The sequence below is a fragment of the Haliotis rubra genome, unplaced genomic scaffold, assembly GCF_003918875.1.
Source record: "Haliotis rubra isolate DU_JTF1 unplaced genomic scaffold, ASM391887v1 Scf1339, whole genome shotgun sequence".
Classification (NCBI taxonomy): domain Eukaryota; kingdom Metazoa; phylum Mollusca; class Gastropoda; order Lepetellida; family Haliotidae; genus Haliotis; species Haliotis rubra.
Window position 1 is genome coordinate 196096 of NW_025765269.1, and position 10150 is coordinate 206245.

Here is a 10150-nt window from a genome sequence, read left to right on the forward strand (position 1 = left end):
TTGCATGATGTTCAGTGTGGCGCTTAGATAGCCGATATGTATATGTTATATCTAACATGGATGGATTGAGTTCCGTGATGTTGCCCCGCGTTAAGTTTTTTACTGTAAGGTCGAAAACGATTCCCTTCTGCCGTCGTTGCACTTTCCGTTTTTACCTGCATGGATCTCAGCAGCGTAGACGGGCGTTCGCCTTGTACGTTGTCCGTCGTGATTACCCGGTCGAGATGAACGAACACCTCGTGATAGACCACGACAAGAGCGACAGTCACTGCTACCAATCTCACGCACATGGAAATCATGGTGGATCGAAGGAGGGTTCCCACTTTCGAGCTAGATTTATCGATGTATTTGAAAAGTATAGGCTTTCGGTCAAGAACGTCAAGGCAGTGCACGCATGGTTTAACAACCCGATGCAGTTCTGGCAGAATCAATTCAATTTCGCCGTGTGGTGTGCGACGACTGGGTGCGGCGTGACCCTGAACGACACTCGTCATGATGCGATGAGTCGGTCCATGGTCTATTTCCACGTGTGCTATCAAATCAGACGCATCCTGAAAGAAATCGGTGCACCAATGCCACAGGACAGGGCGTGGGATGCATTGAACAATCCATACAATCGGCGAGCTTACGAACGGATTTGTGGTGATTTCGAAATCGATTCGAACATGGATTGGCGTATTACGGGTATGAACCACAGGTTGGGTCTTCCCTATAGCGATGGACTTCCAGTGAAAGAAGCCAGCGCTGCTTTGTTAAAACAAGATATCCTACTAACACCGGCCTATGTTCTGGAAAGTAATGAATGGAGAGATGATCTCATGAACTTTACAGGTCAAGGTAGAATTCCTTTCACCATCCAAAAAGTTGAGCAGCCCCAATACGTTGAAGACGATTGGAAAATATATATGCTGGACACGTCGAAAGGGTTAACTCACACGGGCACCGTACGGTTGAACGATTCGATTCGAACGTACGTGTGGGCACTCCTTGGCGCACAGTCGCAAATGCTTTCTGGCATCGTGGGTCAAGGGACGGCCTACAATACGCAGAACCAGTTTGTGTCAAACGTCGAGGACGCCATCACCAGACCGGTGGATTTACCGAGTGCCATCAGGCGTTACCAGGACACGTTGGAATACGCCCGGTCGGAGATCGACTACGTGTTTGGTGTGGGACATCGCTCCTAGGGACATGCGACTCAGGATCCACAAAGTGGTGGGCTAAAACAAAGAAATCGTCATCGCGATTGCTGATCAAAACTTGGGCATCAATCCCTATGTCAACGTGAGTCGAGTCCCACCACCCACGCATACCGGTGAAATGGGGATCGTGACGCTGCCACCAGCACAAAAGCCCAGCATTCGACCCGCACCACCAGGCTTATCACCACGTGAGGAGTGTGAACATCAGCAAAACTTTTCTCGTGGTCGCGACGTGCATAAGACCGGCAAGGTGACGACGACTGCCCACAGGTTCTGACCGAGCCACGTGACCGTTTTCGACAAGAAGCCCAGCAACCAGGAGACGATGCTGCCCAGGATACCCGGCAGGGCTTCTGAGGCTTTGCCAGCCAGTCTCGCCAAGGCTTGGCTGAGCTTTCTCAACTGTTTTTTTATCCAGTCTCTGACGTCGCCTCCCTTTCTGGGTGGAGGTGGTGGTGTCGGTGTCGTACCGCCCGTCAGCGTTAAGACGAGGGTCGAGATGATGAAGCCCAAAGCTGTCAGAAGGCTGGCGATCGTGATCCCTTGCTCCCGGAACAACGTTCAGATCCTGTCGGCCAACGTGGTTTCCTCATCAACACTCAGTCGATGGTTTCTCGCATGCGTCTGCTCTGCCATTGGAGCGCTTCCCGGTTCGAGGAAGCGGCTTCTAACTTGGTCCGTCTCTCGTGTTCCAGATTGCGCAATCTTTCCTCGATGATGTTTTTCATGGCTTTGTTGTCCACGATCCTGAGTTTTCAATGTGCTCATCGATTTCGTTCAGTTTACTCATGTTGTTGACGAGTGCTTCGCGTACGTGGTTCAAGGGTTCATCTAGGCTGTACAGTTCCCTGAGGGGAAATTGGAAACCGGGCAAGGGTTCATCCACGTACGTGCGCAATGTGCTCGTTGATTTCGTTCAGATTACCCATGTTGTTGACGAGTTCTCCGTGTATGTGTTTCAAGGGTTCATCTAGGCAGTACAGTTCCCTGAGGGGAAATTGGAAACCGGGCAAGGGTTCATCCGCGTACGTGCACAATATGTTTTCGATGTCCTTCCGACGTTTCTTTGACACGTTGGGGAACGGCTCTCAGATCGTCTCTGGCGGTGATATTGTCGAATCCAGTCCTTACATTTTCCAGATCTTGGACGACCTTGGGGGGAAGTTGTTGGGGTCGTGCACTGCCGCAGGTTTAATTCGTCGCAAACGAATTGGACGCCGTGTTTTAAAGCCAGAGTCGACAGAGCTAGCGTTTTTCTCGTGCGGGTGTTCATCAGATCGATCTTCGCATCCACTCTCAATCGCAGCTTGCCCTTCCTATCAATCAAAAACTTGGAATAGAATCGATGCGACGTAATTTTTATCTCGTCTCAAAGCATCGTAATAATCGGTGATGGCCTGTTTTAAGAGTTGGTCGCTCAAGAGGTCGCTCGTTAATGACGTGTCTGCCTAATCATCATCATCATCATCGAGCAACGGGGTTCTATTGTCCCCCAAATCGCCCATGGGAATATCGTCACCACCTTCAGCAATGGTTCTATTGAAGATATGAAAACATACTTTCAATATTAACGAAAAATTTAGAGAACCACTGGCGGTCAAAGCCGTACGTCAATTGGTGACGATCACTAACAATCCGAGCACGATCGACGAGAACCAAACGCTGTTGGTACGCTTTCCCAACCTGGGCGCGGTCGAGGTCATTGTTCCGGGGACGGCTCGCTTGTCCTTCCAGATCAGTTTGGAATCTGATGATGATAAGCGAGTTGTATCGGGAAACCTGGGTCACGCCATCGTGAAGGAAATGACCATCCAAACCAGCAGAAACGAAAATTTTGAGCATCAACGACAGTGACGTGTTCTTCAGCTACACGGACATCTGGAGAACCGCGAGCGAACGGGAAAACATGAAGCAGCATGGGATTTGTCCGGTCGAGTGTCCATTGACTCGGTTGCGCCGAACTCGATGCAATGGCGAATAAACACAAGGCCATGGCAGAGGCGTTCGGGAACCCATTTTGCATCCCGCTCGACTTCAAGTTGCTGGAGGGTCACATGCCGTTTTACCAAGCCATGCTGGGCGACTGGCTGGAGTACGAACTCGCCTTTAACAATTACAGACACATGATCATGACGGAGAGTGGCGAGGAGGGTTGCTAAACCATCAACAATATTTCGCTGGAGTTCGACAAGGTAACGAATCCGGAATTGGCTCGACACATTCACAACCAGTTAGCCATCCTGTAAGATCACTTGCGGCGTCATCGGAAGATCGTCGCAAACAAGAGCCACACGCTGTGGGGATTTTGATCCTGCCGGCGGGAGAATTTTTGCTGTTTTGAAGGGTCAACAAAAAGTATTGGATCCCCGAGATCACGAAAGTCGAGGTGACCGTCGAGGGCGTGCCCAACTAGCCGTTCAGCCAAGGCATGCGCGCTTACCATCAGTGGGATGAGATCCAAAAGTTACCGGCGATCAAGCACCAGCCGGAAATCAACGTGATCGTCAAGGACCTCGGTCTCGCCTACGTGTCGGTAGGAGAGTACCTGATGACCAAGTACGCGCTGTGGCTGGACATCCTATCCATGGAGGATGATCGGTTGCATGGCAGCAGGCGTCGCATCGAGAACGACAGAGAGGGGATCACCATCCAAATCTCCAAGAAGGCTCAGACCGCGGGTAAATTAAACGTTTATTTGTACATGATCATGGATGCGCAGCTTAATATAGACAATGGAAGATTCATGCAAGCCATCTATTGATTTGCCTCGCGATCCGCATTGCGCGATTGTGTGCGGTAAGACGGGATGCGAGAAGACCGTGTTTGTCTTGGATATGCTGGAGGGACTCTTTCCCCTACGATACGCGTCAATCAAACGTACACGGAGAGAGCGTGGGTGATGAACGACTTGGAAGTGGACACACTCGACCCGAGAGTACATTTACAGGACTGGTTGTGAGCCTTTCATGAGAAGTTCGATGGAGAATAAAGAGGTACGCGAAAGCCCACAACAAATACGTGGAAAGCTACAACTCGAGCAAGCCCACCAACCACCTCCTGTATCCCGACGCCAACAACCTGTACGGCTGGGCCATGAGCCAGTCTCTACCTACGGGCGGATTCGAATGGTTGGACGATAAGATCGATATCATGAGCATCGCGCCGGATTCGAACAACGGATACATCCTCGAAGTGGATTTTTGAGTATCCCGCGGCATTGCACACTGCTCACAACAACTATCCGCTGGCTCCCGAACGGTTGACAGTGAACCAAGACTGGATGTTGGACTATCAGCTAGCGTTGCTCAGGAAAATTAACCTGGCCAACGTGGAAAAACTCGTTCCGAACTTGATGCACAAGACCAAGTACGTGGTGCACTATCGGAATCTGCAACTGTACTTGTTGCTGGGAATGAATCTGATCAAACTACGTCGGGTGCTGCAATTCGATCAAAGTCCCTGGATGGAACCTTACATTCGGCTGAACACCGAGCTGAGAAAACAGGCCATCAGCGACTTCGAGAAAAACCTCTACAAACTGATGAACAGCTCGGTGTTTGGTAAAACCATGGAAAACTTGAGAAAATGGGTGATGATCAAACTCGTGCGAAACTCAGGAAACTCATCACCAGCTGTTTTCGATAACGACTTGGCAGTGCAACACATGAACAAAAAACAAATCAAGCTCAACCGGCCCGTCTACGTAGGGATGAGCATCCTCGACCTCTCCAAACATCTCATGTACGACTTTTATTACAACCGACTCAAACCACGATGTGAAGTGCTGTACACGGACACGGATTCACTGCTCATGAAAATTCGTACCGAGGACATGTACAAGGACATTGGGAAACACAGCCACTTGTACGACACCAGCGATTACCCCCCGACCATGCCCTACACAGCACAACCAATAAAAAGATCCTCGGCAAGATGAAGGACGAATGTGCCGGTACACCTTAGATGAGACCTAAGTTGTATTCTATTAAGAAAGCCAATGACGACGAAATACAAAATGCCAAAGGGGTGAAGAAATACGTGGTGAAACACACCCTCTTCAAACAGGCTCTCTTCGATAAACGCACGTTAAAAAAAACCATGAACGCGTTGAGAAGCGACAAACCCAACATCTACGGCATCACTCTAAACAAGACCTCGCTGTCACCCTGGATACCAAACGATGGATTGCGAACGATGGCATCCACACTTGTTATAGCTATGGGTACCAACAGTTGACCTCGACGCATTGAGAGTTTCTGAGACCCCCAATAAAGGAAACTCCACTCGATGCGTCGAGACAATTGAATGAACGATAGCGTGTGTACATCATGGAGAAGGTTAACTACAGCCCTTGGGGTTACTGGAAAGGTGTGAGCACCATCCCGAAGCTAGCCAGAGCCGCTCACGTCTCCGAGGATACCGCCAAAGCTTGGCTTAAAAACCAACCATCTGGCAAGTGTACCTGCCGGCTCCCCGATACATCCTGAGAAGAAAGTTTGACATTTCCATACCCAATCGTACCCATCAAGCCGACCTCCTATTTCTCCCGCACGACAGGGTGAGAAACAAAACGCACAAGTACGCCCTGACCGTCGTGGACGTTGCTAGTCGCTACTAGGAAGCGGAGCCGTTGACGACCAAAGATTCGAGTCAAGGGGCCAAAGCCTTATAACGCATCTACAAACGCAGTCGCTTGACATGGCCGACCGAATTACAAGTCGATCCCGGACGCGAATTCATGGGAGCCGTATCACAGCTGTTATCGAAGCATAAAGTCCAGGTGAGACGAGGCGTGGCCGGAGCTCAACCAAGCCAAGCCATCGTTGAAAGATTCAACATGACTTTAGCCGAGCGTTTGTTCGGACATCAGTATGCCCAAGAGATGGTCAACCCAGAAAAACGATCGACGGAATGGGTGGTATCCTTACCGCGAGTGGTGTTGGCAATCAACAACATAATCACTCAACTCCTTGATAAAAGACCCGTCGAAGCCATTCGAATGAAATCCGTGACGACCGAATCGGCTGTGCCATCGTGTCACGGCCAAGAGAAAAAAGTACCAGATCGGGTCATCGTAAGCTATCTGTACCAGCCCGGTGAACTCGAAGGAGGGGATAAACGTCACGCCACAGACCCCGTATGGTCCATGAAAACGTGCCGTGTAGACCGAGTGGACATCAAAGGCGACGAACCGAATTTGTTTTACTTGCAAGACGGACCGGTAGGGGATTCGTCTGTGAGGAATTGATGATCGTCCCTCACGACACGGTATTGCCCCCTTCTTATTAAAGATTCGTCTTATGTATCTCATTATCAACATGTGGTGATTGATCGAGAAACGGTTGTTCAGACGCGTCGGGGTGGACGTCAGTGGATGATAGTTTAGGTCCCGTGGGCACCGAATAGTTACAACGTCTCATGGATACGTTAATCGATTATAGCCTGAGAACCAGGGAACGCACCGCCCCGTACTCCACCTACTCCGTAGCTTACTTGGATGAGTTCATGGCAGACCCACTCCATAAAGTTGTCGCCGAATATTACGGCTATATTTAAATCCAGTCCAAACCACGTTTGCTTTCCAAGCTTATGTAACCCGATTTTAAAATAATTGATTGTGGCTTCTAAACATTGTTTTCAGCTGTAGACTGGTTCCCTTGAAACGTTAAACAGTGACTGGTTTTTAAAACTGGTTTCAAACATCCTTTTCGCTACAACCAGCCCGCAACCCTAATACGTCTGTGTGCCTTGCTTTGTATTCAATACCCACGCGTCAGGCCACAGCCAGAGAAATACTCTGACGTCAGCTCTAGACGGCGTTGCTAAGCTCGGCCGCCATCCTGGTTGGACTTAGCAAGGACGAGTAAGGCAGACCCAGCATTACTAGGCTGGACCACCATCTTGGTTTGGTTTAGCAATGACGGGTAAGGCAGGCCCGGCGTCACTAGGCTGGACGGCCATCTTTGTTTGGCTTAGCAATGACGGTTAAGGCAGGCCCCACGTTACTAGGGTGGACGACCATCTTGTTTAACTTAGCAACGACGGTACTTGTTTCACTTGCAAAAGGTTTCTGCCGATATCCCGTCTCGCTGGATTACGAGTCCTACGCTCTACCGTCACACCACCAGGACTCCCAATCAGCCAATAATCGGAACTTTGGGTCTAGGCTGGCGGCACATCGAAGGATGCCTCTCGATAGACCATCGCCGTTTTTAAGGGGGGCTGGGGAACTGACTTCATAAAAATAAACCTCTAAGCTGCATGTGGGGCAAATTCCCCCCTCTACTACTACTCACACCGTGTCCACACCGTGTCCACACCGTGTCTACGTGGTAACGGAAATCTTCAATCGACATCATAAGAGATGTACTATGCAAGCTTACACCTACATTTTTGGTAGTGATCAGTTTCTTCTGCCATACACACAACAATGAGCGAGTTCACAGTTTGATGGCGTCGGTCTTTCGAGGATGAAAGCTCGGAAACGGTGCAACACTAAGCATTCAAATTTGGCACAGAGATACTCGATAATTACTCTGTATGTTGGTGTATTTTGTTTTTCGTATTTACAGCAACGATACCTTAAAGTTTGATATGTTTATGCATCTTTACGGAAACGTAGCCAAAGCTAGACATTGTTTTGCAGGTTCATGGACGGAATGAAAAGATGTTTGGTATGATTACGCACATATGTCTTTTATTTTACTGCATGAATTTTGGGACCAATGTGGCCTATACAAACATTTATACTGACAATTTTCCTACACCTAAATAATAAAACCTGGTCACCTCTCGCGTGATAAATAGTTCACTTACTGCTATGAAATATTTCCTGCCGTTCACCGGTCCTACGGTGTGTGTACTCGACGATGACCTGACCCAAACGTGTATCCTACAATTAGGGAAGCCTCCCAGATTGTATCACCTATTTAAGCACGGCTCCCCTTGGAGCCTTACACGCGCATGCTGCGTGTCCCCGGATAGCTGGATCCTGGAGCTACACGGAGAATGTTTCCATTTGTATTTATGCAAATTTATAGCCGAGTAATTAAGGTTTCTGTGATTTTAAGCTGTGTGTTTTTCTTCCACGTAGGTCCCGGTGGAAGAGATTTGTTCCACCCAGCCTCCGGTGGAAGTCGCCCGCGCCTTTGCATTTTGGAAGCCTTCTGCTTTGTCATATCTATGCATGTTATACATTGTTGGAAACCTGAGGAAACGCTCTTTCCAAATATGCAAACGTGAATATTATGCTGCCCCCTGGTAACCAGTCCAGATTGAAACTCCGACGTGATGTTTTGTGTAATTTTACTGATATAGCATTTTTTCGCTAACATCATGCAGTCATGATATAACGGCTACTACTCTTACACATCACCTCAGATAATACATTTCTATGGTGCGTTTGAAGGCCGTTTTAGACAATGTACAATACGCACATGTTACACATTCAGTGGTGGAGCTATATAAGTATTAATGTGCGAACTGCAAAATACATGGGACGTGATATAGATTGGCGGAATTTAGATGAATATGTACACCGCCCTTTAAAATGCGCTTCTAACAACGTATAACACGTACATGTGCAATATTTTGCAAAGTGCTACACACATCTGAAGTTGCCACCGCTTCTGGTGTCGTGTCACCTCCGACATGAGCGCATGTAGTGCTCGGCTATAATTTCTATATCCGTGGTTCGATCCTACATTGCTTAATGCATTTGAAAGCCCTTTACAATGCGCTTCTATCGACGTATAACACGGACATGTGCGACGTTGTGCTGAGACGTTACACACGTCAATTTATACCGCCGCTTCTTGTGTCGGCAGCCTTTCAAATGGGCCTTTGTTCAGGCTTTGCCTTATTGAGTCTTTGTTTGCTTCCGTTATACCTGTCTGCAACATACATGTCTTGGTATCATTAGAAAGCTCTTTTGACGTCGGTGACGGTGGTGGACGCAGATGTGATCTATCCTAAACATCAAAATATATATTGCAAAATTTGTTAGATAAAATCGTCATTTTTTGCTATACTTCTGCAGAAAATCCTATATAACTCTTGTTTCCAAAGCTACAAGTCAAATTGGCTTATATTGCCAGAAAGCCCGTTCAATGGCATGCATGCAACACGGCGTTTTTCTAACTTTCAAATAAAGTATTTATTAAGTTTTTAAAATGCATAGTATTCTGAGCTGTCCCTTGTGAAAGCACAAGACAGTTTATTTCCGTTTGTAGGCCATCGGCCCATGCACAAAAGTATATATAATTCATATATACATATGTATGGCAGTTGACAGGTATATGTGTACTACGATTCCACTAGTGCACATTTACATTTCAGAGCTTCCTTAATAAACTTTGCACATTTAATCAGAATACTCACATCATGTGAGGTCAATAATTTATGGAATTTACAAATATTTGGTAAAGAATCCAAATTTGGTATATACGTCTCTCTTAAAGAAACATATGCATCACATTCAAATATGAAGTGACACTCATTTTCAAAATGTCATATTTACAAAAACTATGATGAAATCTATCAATAACATGTCTTGCCTGTAATCTTGCCCACACTTCTGCACCATACAACAAAATTGGTTTAAATTGAGTCAACAACCTAAATAATATATTAGCAGGATTTTTTGTTTATTTATGCTAAAGCTGCTAAATAACAAGTAAAGCCTTACTGGCTTTTGATACAAAAGTATTTGTACACACTGTCCATGACAGCCTAGTGGAAAACATAACACCTAGATAGTTATCATATGTTGCTGTTTTTAGTGGCTTTTCATCAAAACACCATTTCTCATAATTTCGTAAATAGCCACCATTTCGAAATACTAATATTTCTGTCTTATCCATATTTACTTGTAAGCCCCATGATTTGCAAAATTTACATAAAATGTCAATCTTTTCTGTAAACCAATGACAGTGTCATCGAAAAAGAAT